The sequence below is a fragment of the Sipha flava genome, unplaced genomic scaffold (assembly GCF_003268045.1).
Source record: "Sipha flava isolate LNK unplaced genomic scaffold, YSA_version1 179_pilon_pilon, whole genome shotgun sequence".
Taxonomy (NCBI): domain Eukaryota; kingdom Metazoa; phylum Arthropoda; class Insecta; order Hemiptera; family Aphididae; genus Sipha; species Sipha flava.
In genome coordinates, this window is record NW_020272149.1 from 1,359,476 (window position 1) to 1,380,265 (window position 20,790).

The window sequence follows — 20,790 nt, forward strand, 5'->3', positions numbered from 1 at the left end:
TATTATTATTATTATTATTATTATTATTATTATTATTATTATTATTATTACTATATAATATTATTATATATATAGATGGCACAAACAGAAAAACTTTAGTTAGGAAATATACATTAATACATTAAATAACAATAATTTATATGTTCTATGATAAAATAAGTATAACATATTTATTTGTCTGCCATAATATAATTTTATAATTTTACTATTGCACATTATTGCCAAACATTTTATTGGTGAAAACAGAAGTGTTCTATTTAATAAATACGTAAATTCAATAAATATCAATACATTTTGTTCTAATGAGATTTTTTTTTATAAACAAATTACTTTGCTTACAATAAAGTAGGACCATAAAATATATTTGACGTAAAAGAGATTATTTAAATTATCAAACTCCCAAAAATTCTAATAACTAGACCTTTCACATCCAAAATTATTCATAAAAACACACACACATACACACTGGCACATTTTCTATAGCCAAAAATTTGACGGACATCTTATACGACTGACTTGTTTAACGGATAAAAGTTTTTTCAAATGGTTCCTTTAATAAATTCTAAGTAGTAAAAGAATAAAAACCGTTATCGACAAATACTCGTATATATGCTCATGCATGTCAAGTGCGTGTACGCTCGTAACTATGTCGCATTGTTAAGTACACGCATATAACGTTTTAAAATGTATTATCATTATTAATACTCGTCGCCCGCGTGTGCGTAATAATCTTTTGGCCGGCTCCATGTCACGCGAAAATCTGTGCGCGGCGTTGTCATACGAGTTTTTGCAGCTCCGTTGCTCGCGCATAATCGCCTGAAATATTATTATAATAATAACATAATAAAACGGGGCCCCAGCGCCGAAAGAACTAATGATGATTTCGACCGTTTCGTCACGTCGCTGCCTGCCACCGTCGCGTGGTCCATTCTTAAGCAAAACAAACGGATACGGAGCTGCGAGAGTTTTTTTTTACACGTCCCTTTCCGGTTGTTGTTTTTACTCGTTTTTCCGTGTTTTTTTTCCACCTCCTCTCAGCTGTACGAAGCGAAAGCCGTCGCGGTTGACTAGTCAAGTGCATTATACGCTCGCGGCCCCTAGAATATTATTTCAGAGCTGCGAGAAACAAAAGGCCGTCAACGGCGGCGTGTTCGAATTAATTTTTTGTTATCGCGAAATGTCGCAGTTCGCGAAAACTCTGCGGTTTTTCAAAAAAATACACTCAAAAACAATATCGGGTCGCCGCGTACAATAACAATACGTACACCACTCACAAACACGCCTCACTACAACACGATTTATCTCTGTATAGGTTCGTTTTTTTTTTTTTACATCCATCCTAATACTATATATAAATTTATGTTTGGTCGAATTCTATTGTCGGTATCCACCTTTCGAAACGATCATTGGATATTCGAAATACTCATACACCCATAAAGTAAAACACTGACGTATACATTATAATAATAATCACATGTATACGAAAAAATATATATATTCATTCGTATTATAATATCGTCGTAAAGATTGTTAATATTCATGTTCTATACAATTTTTGTTCTAAATAAATATATCAAAAAAAATTAGATATTATTTTGTAATGACTTTGAAAACTACAAATAATGTATGCAATAAAATATCACATAATTTGTATATTATTTTAAACTATCCTAAATATGGATTGCAATTATATAAATTCGTTTAACTTTGTTGTATTAAATATTTAGTTTTCAAAAAGTAAACATTTTACAAAACCATTCAATATTAATATAATGTAATACTAAGTACAAAAATTAAATTAAACATATATTTCACAAAACAATACTAATATTATTTTTACTGTCAGAAAATTATAATTATGATTTATATTGGAAAATAACATACCATCATACAAGGTAAAAATATGTTAATTCAACAACTAAAAATATATAATTTAAACAAATTTTCATTAAAACCGTTTTTGAATATTTTAAAAATATCTTAATGTTAAATAAATATTATAAAAATTTGTTTTTGATAATATTGACTTATAATCTATGGACTAGTATTAACTTAAAGAGCGTATTAATAACAATAAACAGGAAACAAGTGTATATTTTTATGAAGTAAAATTTCAAAATATTTTAAGGTGGAAAAAACTTTTTTTTAACTATAAATTTGTAAATTTTTATAACTTATATAAACTATATATATAAGACTCAACAATATACATTAAGAAACTTTCTGGATGCGCCCATAGAATTTAGTTAAAACTTTGACGCACTAAAACGCAACATATATACTTTGCGTTTCGTCCGTCTGAATGTTCTTAATGGAATAAAAATTCCATTTGTCTCTTAGAACCATTGCAATGGTATGTGAACAGAAAAAAAGAAAAAACAAAATAACTTACCAATCATGATCTAGCATTTTAACGAAACTTTTATGTTTACATTTTTTTTTTTTGTTTTGAAAAATGCACATTTTTCATATTAATTGCACTTACAAGTTAACATAGTCAAATTTTTTGTTTTGTTTTCGGTTTTATACTTTTAGTTTTTATTATTGTTATTACGGTTTATTATAAACGGTAATATGACTTCAGACATATAAAAGTAATAATAAAATGAATAACGAGCAACAGAACATGTAACAATTTGGACAACGTTTCCGACGACATCGTCGTAGCGTTGGACACTGTAATAGTTGTCGCATATAGTGGTTAGGTGTGTGTGGCACAAAGCCAACGGTACGATAAACTGAAGGGTTGCCGTACACCAAACCATACGGTTGAAAAAAAAAAAAAGACCAAAAAAATAAAAACGACTTTTCCAAACGTAACACATTTGTAGTGGTAGTCATCTATAGAATGTGTGTGTGTGTGTGTACACGCGTAAGAGTAATACTAAGTGTAAATAATAATATAAATAAGGTTTTGTTGATCCAGTGTACGATATAAATTATGGGCTGTCATCAATATTTGGACCTGAAATTACATGAATTTCTAGATATTGTTTAACAAGGGATGCATTTCGTGTATCATAATGTTTTCTTAAGAAAAACATATTATAATAATAACCAAGTTTTCGAAAAAAAATTCAACACATTCTTACCCACCCATAAGCTGCTTACAAAAGAATTTTAAGTGTAAATACGAGTATATGTGTGTACGATTTTTAATGTGATATTAGTATTCGTAAAAAATATATACCATTGATATACGTAAGTTGTGTCACTATTCCTAAGTCGGAATAATACATATGATACGCGAGAATAATGTTGAATGAAATGTTTAAGAGATACATGTCTTCAACGTGTGTTTTTAATAAAGCCAATATTGAAATGTGTTAAAAAGACGAAACATGTTGGTTAACAAGTAAGTAGCACATGATATATTATATCACCGTAATATGTTTGAACTCAAAGTAGTTTTAACATATTTTAGTATTCCTTAAAATATGTTTTAAGGCGTAACCTGAAAACTCTTACGTGGGTAATAAAGTCATTATGTTTTAATAAATATTTCGTATAATTATAAATATGTTTTTCAAACTACATTAGACTAACTGCATTTGATGATATTAAGTATTTTAAGTTCATAAAGTTTTATTAACTTTCACTAACTGTGCACTTTTTACCCGTTTTGAACTCTTAACGGTTTTGTGGAAAATGTATCAAAAACTCTAGTATTTTGCAATTTTCTTAAAACCTACTAAAAAGATTTTTAAATTATATAAAGTTTAGGTATTTTTATATTAGGTTATAAAAAAATATTATAAAAAAATAACCATAAATACAAATGCTTTCTCGCTAGGTTATGAATTTAATCAATGGCAATTATATTGAACAATATTATACCGGGAATGCTTTAAAAACCTATAAATGAATGACAATATTATAAATGTTGATGTGTAAATATTTATCGTTAACCACATAGAATCGTTACTTATGTGATATACAATGATATACAATGATACACAATTTACAACGCAAATATATCAATATTCTTTGACATTAATAACAAATTTGATATTCATCTCTGATTTCATTACTTATTCACGCTCGACCTCTGCACGACTAACGTAGTTTATTAAAGTTGCATATGCTACTTAAAGCGCCATAGACCAGCTGTTTTACATATTATATTATTGTAGATACGAACAGAACAATATTAATGATGAAAACGATTTATAGCTCTTTACCAAACAATAATAGCATCAAACATTATTGCATAGACTCGATTCACGCCTTCACGTTTCCATTAATATAACCATAATTTATTTCTATTATAACGGTCTATTGTTGAGTAAATCAAACACACTGGAAAGAGTACACATACATGTGGTATTGTAGATATTCGTTTATAACGTAGTAAAATGAAATAAGAATTAAATGTTTCAACTGTTTATCTACGGCATGGATATAATATCATACGTACAATCAGCGGTGTTATCTAAATACACACGATGACTGCCATGCAGGAGTTGTCAAAATAATACACAGCACCCCCAAAATAGAATACTAAGTGGTGCCTAAATGATTGTTGAACGTAACTTCATCATAATTTTTAACGACCGCGCCACCCCAGCAGTGCATTTAATATTAATTTAAACACTGTCTCGTAACAGTGAATACCTCTAATAAACGTTTGCTGAAAACAAAAACGGTGAGTCATTCCACCGTGGAATTATAAAATATTTCCTAACAAGTAGTAACGAATTATTGAAGAAACTCTGAGTTCACTTTAAACATGGCTAATAAGTATTTTGCTTGCAACTTGTATAATAATTAAAATGTTCTTTACATCTTTGTGTCTAAAATAAATAAATATGTCCATCAATGTTTGTACATAATGATAATGATGCCATTGCTTGTTCCGAATAATAAATATTCTACTCGTGTCTCAATTCTAAGTTTAATATTAACATGTCCTGTGCCCAAAACGATAACAGTTTTTGGACAACGCTTCATAAGATTAGTATTCAAATACTTATATTAATTACTTTACGAAGTATATTATGGTATTTAAAATGCAATTTTTTCAAAGAATATTTTAAATATTCTGAATACTTTTTAAAAGTATTTTTAACAAAATTTAAATACTTATATTTAAAGTCCATTTTATTAATTATTTTTCAGGCTCATTTTACTATCAATAAAAAAAATATTGTTGTTATTCCTATATATTTTCCTCCCCTCAATTTCGTCCATTGAAAGAGTATTCAGAGTAGGCGCATGTTTTTTAATAAAAAAAAAAAGAGGAACGATGAGTGATTAAAATTTCGAAAAAAAAATGCTATATGAAAGTGATACAACATTTTATTAACTTACATTTAAAGTCAATATTTTTGTATTTTTTATAGTCCTATTAATAAATATACAATGATTATTTCCTAGTTAAAAATATAATGTATACTTATTTGTTTATCTAATTATGCTAAATTATGTAATGCTAAATATCTAATATATACATTATTGACTTCATTTGTTAGTCTTGATCCTAAAAATATAACTTCATATTAATTAATATCATAAATATTAATGAGGCTACATCCTAATTGTTATTAAAAAAAATAAATACTTGTATTTGTATTCAAATACTTTTTGAGTATTTGTAAAATAGATTTGTATCGAATTATTTTTAATAACTTTTTTATATGAATACTATTATGAGTATTTTATTACTTTTTTAAAAGTATATCTTTATATGATTGCTTAGGATAACGTTTGTTCAATTTTGCTAAACATAGTTATAAATATAAGTAATTTCTAACATTTATTTAATATGTGTAATAATTATTATTTTACTGTAAAATAAAACTCGCTTAAGACGCTTTCCTACATAAGACGCTGTTTTCCGTCGGACTCTTTACATTTCCAATACGAGTTGATGTAAAAACTACTTATTAAGACGCTCGGTTTTTCTCTATCTAATCGGATAAGTCGCTTTTTTTTCAGCAGATTACAATAAAGTGCAGTTACTGTGTGAAAATAAAAATTGAAATTTTATTCGTTTATGAGGTGTCTATTGTATTTATCGTTCTATTTTATCACACAAACTATGGTATCTTACAGAGTAAGTACGTATTTCATTGTAATATGAGGTTTAAAACAATCAAGAAAAAGATCCAGAAAATCCAGTATCGACTCCTACAATTACTGCTGATTTACAACACCTTTCTGAAATTCAAAAATTATTATCCTCTTAGAAAATACCGAAGAAATGTTGGGTTATGTCAACAAAATCGAAAACGTTCTAACTGATACGCATTGTTAGAATTTCAAACAAACATAAATAGATAACTTTTTTTTAACTATGATTTTTTTATTAATATTATTTTTTTTTTATTTTATAACATATTAAAAAAATATATATTTATTTTTGTTTGCTTTAGATTATGAACATCGATAAATAATTCCTGGTAATTATGTTTAATAATGAAAAAATAAACTCGATATTTCAGTCACATTATTTTTTTCAATAACCACATAAGACGTTCTATTGAGTTGGTCCCTTAAAGTGCGTCTTAAGCGAGTTTTATTGCGCTTATTTTCGTATCTCATGTCTGGTATTACAACGGAATACAATTAAAATCGCCCAATCGTTGGTTTATTTCATCGTGCAATTGATCGATTTCTCTTAGCCTAAGTCAACTGTAATTGGTGTAATTGGTTTGAGATTACAGCGATCGGCTTTCCAGAAGATCTATCGCATCGTATTCAATTTTTTTAAATTCACTAGTACCGTTGATAATGAACGAACACCATGACAACAATAGCGCGGACAATGATACGTTATGGTTTCATGTGCATGAAACATAAAAGCCGCGGCGGTAGAGAATATTTATAAAACATCACGTTGGTAATCCACGATCGCAGTGCCGGTGCACGTTCGTGTTTTGAACGAGGAGAAAACGAGAACGAGGTGGTGGTTGTCGGGGAAATCAATTGAAATATTTGATCTATGGGACAATAATAGCGGTTGCAATATAACATCTATCGTCGCGCTCGTTTGAAAACCCATTCCGAACACGAAACGCTTACGAACTTCGCGTCGCACAGAGGTACCGAAATCGCTCGCCCGGCAATCGGTGTTGTGTCCGCGCGGCAGCAAACTACACCGCTTTCGTACCCGGGACCAGTAGCGGATCGTAGTACACATTCCGGGGAGACTTAAACTATTTAACATAAACTCCATATAACAACAAACAAGAAAAACCCTTTTATTGAAATCAATAATTGTACTCAATACAATTAATAAAATACAATTAATTAATTTTAATTATAAAATGTACACAAATCGATAAGTTTTTTATTTACGCATGTATTACGTATTATAACATTTTACACTAGGATAAAAGTTGTTCCATCATATTGATTTACAATAATATTATCTAAAAAAAAGTAAACCGCAAACGTACGATGACAATCTTTTTAGCACTCTAAACGGCTATAATAATGGGCAGAATCAAATTTTATCCGGTAAAAGTCCTGTACAGTACACTTATGTATTTATACAACAATATAACGGACAATTTTCTGGATTTGAATTCATAAATACGATTTTATTTCAATTTACGAAACAACGTACTGTATCCTTGTGTAAAATATCGATTTAAATCCATCTCACTTTTAGTGTACTCCACTTTTATCATCGGGACACGACTAGTGTACCCCACTTTCATCAAAGGGACAAAACTCGGCGGAGGAAAACGGTATGAACACACTTATTTATTGGTGCGGTAGCCGTCGCGATATATCGTGTCTCGTCTTTAAGGGCGTGGAACGACAGCCGGCGGGTGGTAATAAATTAATAACGCCACGTTCGCGCATATCAAAAGCAATGACTGGGATTTGTTTAACAGCGAGTGGCTGTGCTTTCGGTTTTTTTCGTCGTCAAAACGCACCTATTGCGAAAGTATCGACCTTGTCGGACGACTGCGAACATTAATAACGCTTAGGTGGGAGAGAAGAATGAAAATAAAAATTACCAACACGAACCTGACGCGTTGCTGTGGGAAAAAAAGATTATCGCGTTTCATTTTGTCCGACGAATCCGAATGATTACACACTTTCGATTCTCAAAAGCGGCCGGGAATATTATCATTGTGTTGAATTGACAATAATTGTGTTTCTTTCTTTTTTTTTTTTTCCTGAAAGCTTTTCGGTTGATAAAAACGTAATGTCGTAGTACTTTGGACGGTACAACGAGCTCAGGCGAGTACTTTGACGACGTAGTTTTTCGTTTTGCTCGACGGTTGTGTAGCGAATCCCAAAAAGGAAACTTGAGTGTGTTTTAATCGACAGTGCATAATACATATATATAAAGGAATATTTCAATATTATTCATAAAATTGGTGATGTCACTTGGTATATATATTTGTTTATTCTATTCATTATTTAAAATTGTTATTAGGCTTGGAATATTCACTTGATTGCTAGTATTCATGTTACTACAATTATATCATAATCAATATTATATCAGGAATCTTATTTACCCTTATACTTTTTAATATTTAAATAATCATTGTTTTTGAGTTTAAAGTCATCCGCTTGAATTTTATCCGACATGATTTTCCATATCTAAGAATATTTCGAGGCATGGATCAAATAAATGAGCAAAGGAAAAATTGTATTAAATTTGTATTTTATTTGTTCTTAGAGTGAATGCGTCTAAGCTAACAGATGTTTCTTGTAGACAATTAATTAAACGTTATACATCTATACATAAATAATTTATAAATAAACAAATAATAAAAATTATACGGTTTACAGCGATCCTGCTAAACGCTATTCGTTTCTTACCGCAGACTAAAATAATAATATGTGTCCAACAATTAATTAAGTATATGCTTTAAAATTCATATTCATTGGGATGTATAAACAACTTAATTAAAAAAAAAAATCTATTTCCGTCACTTTTATTCACTTGTAACGCACCGATTGGCGTATAATTAACCAAAGAATAATAACACGCGTGTATAATATACTACATGCGTGCCTCTAGAGACTTTTTTTAGAAATACTTGGCATACAATTATAAAATCGTGTAGTTACAAAAATCATACATTGTTGAGTAATTTGAATTTCATGTGCACACATATGGCTCTAACGACGTATTACATTGTTGTAATTTTGATTACATTAGAAAATTTTTAAAAAATGTATACTAAAACTGATAAATTATCCCGTTCGTAATCTTTGTCTAATGGTTTTTTCTGACAAAAACTTATTGGTCTACGTAAAGCACACTAATGTTATATGATATATCTTCACGTATATCTTCTGGTAATTTCACACAACATTAGTTCTCGTCGTTAAGATTAGCGTGTAAGAAGAACAATTTTAATTAAAAGACAAGTTTTTCCGTGATAAGTATAACGCCAGCCGCCAGTAAGAAGTTATTGTACTTAAACACAGAGGCCTTTGCTCGGTAAGTTATTTATCAGAGCGGTTAGAAAGTAAATATTTAAAATTGTTTTAGTTTTTAAGTTAACATACAATATTGGACGGTCTAGATTTTCATTATATCATAGAAAATGTAATCTAGAAACCGAAGAAATAGTAAAATACATTTTAAAAACTATATATATCTTATGGAAACCTATAGCAATCTAATATTTTTAAGCGGCAGAGCGTAGGTGTTTAAAACCTTCCTAAAACTTCTTGTCACTTTAGAACATTTCATTTCCATCTGTATCATATATATTTAGTATGTCCCATAAGTCTCCTGTCACCCTTAATATCTCCACGAGAAATCAATATATTTAAACGCGGTTTTTTTTTTATAATACTTAGTATGGAATTTCTGATTGAATGGTATAAAATGAAATTTCTTTATTAAAAAAATTCAAAAATTTAAAAAAAAATGTTTATGCATTTAATAATTTTCAATTTTTAAGATTTTCTTGAGCATATTTTTTAAAACAATTAAAAAAAAAAAAGTTATGTTTTTGAATATCTATAATAATAGTTGTTACCTAGCAAAACACGAATTGCTCGATTTAATCAATCTCGATTGTAACGCTGATTTTTTATGGCAATCTGTAAATATCTAATTATTAGTGGAACATTTAGGCAACATTAAAATTAAAATTCATATAATATTTTTAAACTTGATTGTTAATAGAAAAAAAAAAGAGATTTTATAACATAAAAACGAAAATAATGCATTATATTTTTTTTTTTTTATAAATGTTCAAAGTGACCTCCATTATTTGTAATACAGAGCTAAAGTTTTTGGACCAAAGCGTTTTTAATATTTTCTAATGTCTCAGGTAAAATATTTTGAATATTTTGTTAAATTTTATCTTGGAGATCAGGCAATGAACACGATGGATACACAAGATTTTTTAAATAACCTCATAAAAAAAAATTCATTGGTGTTAAATCAGGTGATCTAGGTGGCCAAACACTGGACCCTATGTTCTTATGCATTTTCCCAGGAAGTCTTGGTCAATTTTTATTAAATTTTAATATTTTTTTTTGTATATTTACAAAAAAAAATATGCTCAAGAAAATGGCTTTCTTAAAAGTTAAAAATTCTTAAATGCATAACATTTTTTTTTTTTTTGAATTTTTTTTTTTTTAAAAAATGAATTTTATGCCATTCAATCAGAATTTCCATATTAAGTATTGTAAAAAAAAAACCGCGTTTAAATATATTGATTTCTCGTGGAGATATTAAGGGTGATACTGTATATATGTTGATACTCAAAAAATATTTTATCTCTAATGTACAAAATATTCAATTTTGTTATTCTTGTTTTTGTCATCGTTAAAAGTAAGCACAACAGAATATATTTGTTTAAGTATACTGAAATCGTTTACATTCGCTCTGTGATATTACCTTGGACATTTGAAACGGTATTCGATATACGTGTTTCATGTACCTACAAATTATGTCGAAGTCAGTTGTCACCAAAAATAATAATAATATAAAAAATGAAATGGAAGGAAAATACATCATAATAAATATGATATATATATATTCTTTTTTTTATTTTTACGAAATAAAAACATATCAACGAACTTTTGTGCATTTAGATTTACTAAGACGATGTCAGCTCACGTTTGGTTGTCTTTGTCTAATACGGCAAAAGCACGTCATATAAATTATATAAGATGGGTTTATAGTTTAAACACGTATTCTGACATTTAAAAAGAAAAATATTTTCGCAACATTTTTTGCAGAATATCGATTGACAGCGAAGTAACTGTCTGATCAAAAAAACTTGAAATCCTAATAAGTCAATATTCTATATTATTATGTCGTGCTCTCAAAAGTATTATTTTCTTTGAATTTCTTGACTACAGGTTTAAACACTAACTGTAACATAAATTTCACACTTTAAACGTCCTATGTAGTATGTTTTTGCTGTGATGTGCATCAGCGGTAGACAAAAAGATGCAAATTTTCATAAGAAACTGACGCATCGTCTTGAGTCGATGAACTTTTGAATACTATTGATTCAATGATGAAACGATAGTGTTCGAAAAACTAAAAATGTCTCACCGTGCTATTTCGGACGCAATACACGAGATGATATGATACCCGCCTGTATCCATCGAACAGTTATGTCATAATTTTTATTATCTACACAAGTGCATTAAAAAATACATATGGACACCGTCAAAGTCGTCCTTAGGTTAGAAAAAATCGAGAGTATTTTTACATTTGATCGTTTATTTATAAATAAATAAATACTTCACGAGCGGCAAAATTCAAACAATTTTGATTACTATTAGTAATCAATGTACGCACTTCTAGACCTAAACTGTATGGGTTTAAAATTGTTTTACCGACGCGGTGTTTGCCAATGCACTAAGCGTCTCGTCTATTTCAGACGTGACGTACGAGACGAACAGCGCTCTCCGGTTGCGTTTAAAAACACATACACGGACAACTTTGGCCACGTATTAATTGTGACCGATTTTTGAAAGAGGTTTGTTCCCGAGAAAAAACCAACGCATACGTGTATACGGTTTATGTTCACTTAGGGCAAAAATAACATTATATTCGGTTTTGAGTGCGTTCGGCGCAAGTCCGCGTTCGAAATCGAATAATTATTTTCAGGACGCCCCCTTGAGAATTCTAATGGCTGTTAGGACGCGCGAAGAGAAGTTAGTACGCGGCAGATGCCGTGCCGTGTTATTATTATTGTAATGGCGATTGTTAATTATTATTGGCGACCGTTTTCGTGTAGTCCGCCGACACTTCTACAACAAACGCGGTGCGGTTGATGCATAGTTGTTCGTGATCTCGGTAGTTTGCAGCAACTCCGTTCATATTGAATATTATATTATTATTAAAACGATCGGTTAAACTCTGGTTCGATTGTGACCCATTTGATCGACATATTAGAAAACCGAAAAACTACATCAATCGATAGCAAAATTAGTTTTTTTTTTTCAATAAAACTCGAAAATAAATCTAACTCGATTTAAAAAAAATCGTGACTATTTTACCCATTGTCAGTCACCCGCTATTTTTATTATTAAACAATACGAATTACCGTGAACTGAATGTCGTGATCTTTTCGCGTATTCCGACAATTACGCAATGAGTGAGGGATAATATTATTTTAGGTTCCACGTGAAATCGGTGTAATTTTTATCTAATAATCACATATATTACGCTTTTTTTTTACGGTTTTGTGCGAAGTGAATATTTGCATATAATTTTAAAATAGATTTTCTAATAGCTTGGTGATTACAATTTGTAATACTATATTCATACACTAGCTATACATTATTATGTAAGTATTAAAATGAATTAAGCGAATTCAAATGCGCATATTTTTTAAAAATACTTTTAGTTTTGTTGCTATCGAATGTTCTCTTAAAAAAAAAAAAAAATAACAATGCCTATAAGTTTGTACTTTTACTCTGGACATTTTTAATATTTCTTAATAACATATTATTTTATACAATTATATTTACGAACCATAAGATTTCAATATTAACAAAGCGGAGTTATGAAATCAAAAAATGAACGGTAAACGATAAAAGTAACTGCTCCGAATTTTAAATTGTTAACACTTAAACAAGAAAATTTATAGAATTTGCAATTCTTTCAACGCAAGAACTTGTCTTACTTTACTATTTTTTTTTTTTTTACTCGCAGAGAAATAACGCTTTTATTAAGCGCACCGGTGTTTAAATACCCACAGATATATACAACCGAACTACCTTCCAAACTGATGAAATGCTATCTATCCCGTTTGATGGAGGGTAGAAAAAAAAACACGTACGATAAACTTTTTGCCTCACGTTTGACGACTGTCATACATGTATTTACATTCTGTTCCGCGAATTCCTTGTTCGCCACCAGTGTCACACGTCAGCAGTAAATCTTTAATAATTAATATACAGTGGAGTGGGGAAAGAGGGAGGGGATGGGGATAAACTGTAAAATCGAAGGGTCTAGAATTTTGACGTAGGTTGGTGTGTGTGTGGTGGTTTTGAGTTCGGAACACAGTCCTTTCCGGAAATGCGTGCATTACTCGGAATAGGTCTTGACATTTTTGAAATTCTTGACCACGAAATAGTTCGCGGACCGCGTTTGTGGGCGAAAAAGAAACCAAAACCCGTATGTATTCGCACATACGTTAAACGGTCGATGATTAATCTAAAATATGTCCGTAAAGTATTAATAATAATAGTTAGTGATAATAATAACAAAAACGGTGACATCGGGGTCGCATAGTTTGTCTTATCATCCCGCCGGATCGATAATATTATTGTGCGCATAATATTCTGATTTATTAAAGTATCGGAATTGTTTTGTTCGCATCGAATACGCCACGTGTCGGTCGAGAAACGAAAAAGAAAGGAGAAGAAAAAAAGAAAGGAAAACCAAATGAAGTTCGTCCGAGAACGTGGCAGTTACATATTATATCGGTAAACGAAACCGCCACAGGGAAAAGTATAGCAGTTGCACAGAGAAAAAAACCGTCCTAAGAAATACATGAACGATTTTACATTGATTCACCGGGCATAATAATTCTCGGGAAGCAAATAACCGTTCTAACTTCGTTTTCGCGCTGGCTTGGGACGGAACAATGTTGTACATATTCGGACGAGCTGCGTGTTGAAGAAACAGTCCTATGGAGATACGGCTGTAGCTAATACGAGTGCGACTAAACGAACAATGATTTTCATACATCACGTAATATCATAGTGCACGCAGAGGTGGAACTAGGAGGTGGAAGACGGGGATTCGTCCCCGGACGTAATATTTTAGTGGGTGTAATTATTGTAATTATTAATAACTAATTTGATATTTTTAACTTTGTTAAATACTGATATTAGGGTAAAACTCATTAAGTGGGATTGTATATTAATTTATATGTATACATATGTATGTATATGTATATTAATATTAATTTATTAGAAAAAAATTATCGACAAAAGTATTTGATTATTGGTCTGTGATAGCACGTAATTTTAACATTTTGCCTGGGCGTAAAAATTCCTTGTTCCATCTCTGGGTGCACGCCATACGGCCTATTACGGTGTTTTTATGCGGCGAGTATTTTATGCAATGATTTATAATAAAACATTTCTAATGCATTCGGAATAGTGTACACGAATTTTCATGTATATATCCGTTGGACTTTACAATTGAACCACACCACTTTTAGATCAGAATTAATGTATCGTGAACAAAATATAAAAAAAAAATTAAAAAAAAGCATTCGTACCTAATAGTGTTTGATGAAAACGATTTTAAAATGTATTTCCCGTGTACTTTATGAGTTATATTATCGATTTCTATTAGATGTCAATATGTTTCAATTGATATTTATGATATTATAAATTTGTCATCATCCGTGATATTGTGTATGCGTACATTAAAAGTTTAGTCCGGTTAATGATACGATTTCAGTAGCATGTATTAATAACATATTCAAGTAAATTAATAACAAGCAATAATTTGGAGGGATTCAACGTTGAACTTCCAATGGATATTGAACTTTGTTTATTCTATAAAAGTATAAAAAATAATAGCGTAGAAAATAATGTTTGTTAGCAACTAAAAACGGCATTCGTGGAACTTTTTTTTCTAAAACAATTGTCTGTGATTTACTGTTCATACTAAGACATATATCCATAATTTTCATTTCCATGACATCTGGTTTTCAGAAACTGACAAAAGAATTGAATACAAGATATTTTACTTTAAACTATAATACGAGTATATTTATATTTATATCACACTTCGAACCAAGGGGGCGCTAACGTCCATTTATTTTTTATAAGATCGTATTTTTTTTTCTTTGTCAATTCCATTAAGCGTGGTTAAGTCACAAAAGTATATGACCGAATCCAATTAGATTTATTGTAGTTCAAGTCTGCAGTTGTAAGATGTTTCAAGGGAATTCGACAGACAGGACATCGTGACAAAAGTGAAAATGAGATAAAATATATTAAATTATAAAACCGACATAGTAACGTATACGCTCGTGTAATATTTATGTAATATCTCGATATTTTGGTCACGGAAAAAAACAACATAATATATTTTTGATTCTACCAATTCATGTTTAAAAAAGAATAAAATTTATTTTCCAATTTATACGTGTGGTTAAAATCGAAATGTGAAAAATTCTCACAAGAATACGAGATAGTTCATGATGACCATATTGAGTTAGACGTTAATTTTTCTTCTGTAATTTTGGCACAATATCTGCAGTGTTGTAATATTATTATTGTTCAACTTCAAATCAAATATTTTGGAAAAAAAAGTATTATTTAAACAGCGTACTCGCGTAAAAATTAGCATGAAACTTCAACTGTTTCGGAAATGTGTTTTCTGAATAAAAAAAAAAAAAAAAAAAAACAACAAAACACACAATCATTTATCGTTTGAACCCAATAGTATCTCGCTATCGATTAGATTAAAAAAAAGCATTAGACCGCGTGTATTAAATAAAAAAAAAAACGTATGCACTGTATAATGTTGCATCGACGAAAGAAAGCACAAAATATATACATACATTTCACGATTCGGTTGGTAAACAATTTCAAATGTATCGTAAGAGACTGTGGTCGACTCTTTTTATTTTTATTTTTTCTCGAATTATGTGTTTATCACGTCCTATTATTGAAATGCTGCATAACGAACCCGTATTTCATATTCAAATCAAGTTTTGCCATAGAATAACATTTACTTTCGAGCTCAGAAATTCGCAGGCTTGGGATTAATATCGCAACATTTTATATTATAAAAAATAAAAACGTTGATTAATATTATCCATAGAAAGTGTTGAATCGCACTCCGAAAAAATTAAAAGCGTAGATAAAAATGTGCTCAATAAAACCTATGATGGATTCATTTTGTTTCCATAACACATTATACATTTTTACTCTTTGTGCATAGTATGGTTACAATAATTTTGGTTTTGACTTGTCGACTAATTGAACGATTTAATGTCGTATCAGAACCAAACAATTAAATCTGTTAGGATAGATTCAATTTATCATGTGTTTCGACTACCACCATGGGGTCTATACCAAATATTGTATTTGTTTAGATAATACGATTGTCATAAGTCACGGTCAAGTAGGGTAGACTATAGTTTAACTACCCCCGATATTGTGTTTCGACGTTTTAAGATATTTATAAGTAAGTGCAGGGAAGGAGTAATTGGGTAATATCTATTGTAAATATTTTTAACCCTTTGCTCGTTGTAAGAGTTATTAGTTCGTTTACTCAACGTGCGTGTCCGGTTTATCGCATTGTTAAGGATTATTTCACGACATATTGAATATCACCGACGAGAAAGTATTCGCCGCAGCGCGCTGGAATGTTTTTATGAACATGATTACATTAACGACACTATTTTTCGTCTAAAGCGTTAAAATCGAATAAAACCATAAAGGTTCACAAAGTTTTCATTTTATTGTTACGTGAATGTTTCTGGTTCTGAGCATATTACATTTTTAAATGAATCGTATACATTGTTTCACCACGAGTTTATCATATTATCATAACAATATAACTAGTGTATACATTATCACGTTTTTTTCGGATAATGATTGATAGTTTCTCTCTATTTTTTTTTTTTTTAGAAAACTTGTATAACCAGTTTAAGAAAAGAACACGATAAGTAAGTGTGATATCGATTTTTACGTAAAATATGATAATTAGTGTTGATCTGATAAGGAGTTGCGTTACCCCAGCACCCGCACTTTCTAAATCATGAATTGTAATTAAGCAGTATTATGTACTTTATTTTGTATAATTTTATACAAACAAAATTAAATTTTTACAACCCCCGAACCTCCCCGAAATTCAATTTCATTTTACGGGTGCTGCGGTAACGTTAGACCAGCACCCGGATCAACTATTTTTCACAAATTTCAACTTTAAACCGTACAGTATTATGTACTTTATTTTGTACAATTCTCAAACCAGAAGCAGCTCGTTGGGTTCATAGAAGTTCGAGTACAAATTTCAAATATTTCCCCTTTATCCATTATCATAGTTTACCACTTTCAACTGTTGGTAATTCTTTTAACTCAATTCTTTATGATGTACTACATTATTTTCCGATTTTTATAGGTTAATTCTATATTCTAGAACATCTATGTTAATACTTTTTATTAAACTTTTAGATTCTTAACGGAGTGATGAACGTGTTTATTTTACAATGATGTGTGCTTTTTTTTTTTATTGTGTCTGTCATCACGTTTTGGAGTAGTAATAGTGCTTTGATTTTAACTTCAGCCCTTCTTTAAAAAGGAAATTTAATCTAGTTTATACTTTAGATCAACGGTTCTCAAACTGTGGTACGCGTACCACTAGTGGTACGCGAAAGACTATAAGGTGGTACGCGAAAGGCCGTGATAGAACGGAAATTAAAAATTCGATATTTAACTCTTACATTAATTTAAAAACACAAATACATTTTTATTAATAAATAAATAGTAATTTTATTGTAGTATTTTAATGCCTTTATGTTTAAAATAAATGTATTTTATTATGTAAAGTTTATATGGTTCTATTATTAGTGGTACATTACTGATAATATATTCAAGTGGTACGCGAAAAAAAAAGTTTGAGAACCGCTGCTTTAGATGGTTAATAGTAAAAAATGTAAATTAGTTTTTAAGAGACTTTGTAATAACCCTGAAATAGTAACGGAAAAACAGGAATTTATGTATAACCACTTTTCGACTAAATCGATTTTTTAATTTTGTTGTAACTCAAAAGAAAATCATTGTAAATACTTGAAATTTTAACCAAATGTTTATATTAGCGTTACATATTTATGATTAAATTTTCATAATATTTATAGACCATTGAAATTTTTGATTTTTCTAATTTTTTTTTTTTCTTGAAATACCGATAAAAAAAATTTGGCTCCTAAAAAGTCTTTAATATTTAATATAAGATGTTTTATATATACTGCCCCACCATTGCAACTCAACGAATTATTAGGCATTGTATTTTATATCCAATTATTTCTATTTTTAGTATTTGCCGTTTATAATATGTTATCGGGAATTTTATTGACAATTATTTCTGAAAACTGTTTCTTTTCATTTTAAAATTAATACCATACAGTATAACAAATAACAATCTAGCTAATAATACAATCATTGTTTATAATTTAAAAGTAATGATTGTTTTCGTTATATTTAGTTTTGGTAATTCAGTTGCAGTTGTGTGTCAACTATCGAGTTGTTAGTGCGTTAAATATTTACGTAAATAAATATCAAATATAATAAATACTGTGTCCCGAAAAAATATGACAAAGTGTGTGATTATTATGATATTACCATGTAGGTGGACAGTACTGCTATAGCAGTGGTCAAATCACTACTGCTATAGTACTAATATTTAATTGTGTTTCTGAAGGTTCTTAAGAAAAAAAACCAAAATTCAGAATGTCCATCAATGTGTTAACAATAATATTGTTGATCAAATTTGCATAAAATAAATTTTAAATCCAAAATAAACATATTATATTTTTTGGGAATTACAAAATATACCTAATAAAAGGCAAAATTATCATAGATACAACTCTATTTAATTTTATATTTTTATTTTTTTACAAGTCATATATTGACTATTTTTAGACTATTTTCTAAAAGAAGAAATCTTTTGTTTGTGTACATAAAATCAATTTAATGAATTTAATTGTAATAGGTAGTAGGTACCTATTATAGGTAATTGATAAATTTAAAATGTAGATCCTACACATTTAAAATGATTGAATAGGTACTTGAATGTATTAAAGCTGTAGGTATGTTGAATCATACATTGCATTGTTTATATTATTTAGATACCTTTACTAAAACAATAATACTATAGCCATCCAAAGTAATTTGATCTTTTAAATTTAAAATTTCATCATCAATATTTTCATTTAAATTATTTGGTTTTCTTTCTCTATTATCGTTTGCCATCACTTATTAGAGTCATACACAAAAGTTTTAATTATATTTTAATATAAAACAAAATAAATTCAAGGAAATTATACCTAATACACGACATAAATGTAACTTATTTAAATTATCACAATTTTGAAAAACAGAAGTACATTAAGACATTAGGCGATAGGTACATTCAAGTTCATATTAAAACCATATACATATTATTATAGACAAAATTATAGTAAATTACTAAAATAAAATTAATCTATGAGTCAAAATATTCGATACATTTTGTTGTAGTAAAGTTTAGAAGCGCGATATCATGAATATACGAATTAGTCGACAATGTTGAAAGTAGCAATATAGCATAATGCCTACGTACGACGTACCAACTACTTAGTATCATTGTTCATTGGTTATAAATAGTATTTATTATTGTACAACCTAAAATCAGATTGTATTAGACTATTTTTAGAAATGCAATATTATATTTTTATTCTTAACATTAAGATAACAATAATAAATTACAACTACTGCTATGATGACAAGAAATTGGTCAGACAATATTAAAATAATAAAAACTTTTACGGTATACCTACGGCATAACAAATATAAAACGATGTTTATTGACATGTTGACATGTATACTGCCCTCCTAAGCTGAAAGGCAGTAAGCAACAATGGAGTAGTTTTGAGAAAAATTAGTAAAAAAGTAACATTAGGTATAGCTAGTTGAATAATAATTATATTGATGATAAAAATAACTCATTATACATTATATAAATATAACTGATATTTGTTAATAGTTTGTTCGTCGATGTCAGTACGTGGGAATTATCGGTATTTGTAATTTTAGTTAGCTTATTACTCTTCGTAAACATATTTATATTGTTTATATTAATATATATATTTTTTAAGTATTTTATAGACACATCGATTAGGATGAAACGCGTGAGTACGTTTTGTATTTCACTACACCATTCTTTATTATTAATCACTAAATTGTTATAAATTACGATTCTGTCATTTAAATTAAAATAAAATGTATATTCAAAAAAATATTTAACGGAATATTTGTGGTCTTTGAACCTTGTTTATTTTTTACACGTGTTAAAAAAGTTACCTACAGCTTAATCCTAGTATCTAATACCTAATCGGCGTTGACATTCTTATGTCAACTGTATTCAGTAGAAACAAGACATATACATGTACCGATGTATCTACTTATAATGTAGATACTCTTCGATTTTTTTTTTTTATTATTCTTATCAGAAAATAAATCATTCATTAACAAATGTAAAAATGTAATATGATATTAATATATAAATATATAAATGATTAATTTAACTATTGTTAAAATAATGCACCTACTTAATATAATTGACATAATTTTAAAACTTGATATCTGAGAACTTACCTAATATAT

At 29.1% G+C, this 20,790-nt stretch overlaps 1 protein-coding gene across 6 annotated transcripts in view; it reads left to right on the top strand.

The window, feature by feature from the left end:
• The window catches only part of LOC112680671 (hemicentin-2-like), a 258,542-nt gene that overhangs the window by 124,948 nt on the left and 112,804 nt on the right, over positions 1-20,790 (top strand). For 2 of the 6 annotated variants that reach the window (XM_025550846.1, XM_025550847.1), the window contains one exon: positions 17,056-17,093. The exons of the other annotated variants lie outside the window; for them this stretch is intronic. The gene's annotated coding sequence lies outside the window, so the exon portion shown is untranslated. The remainder of the gene's footprint in view (positions 1-17,055; positions 17,094-20,790) is intronic. 6 annotated transcript variants of the gene reach the window in all.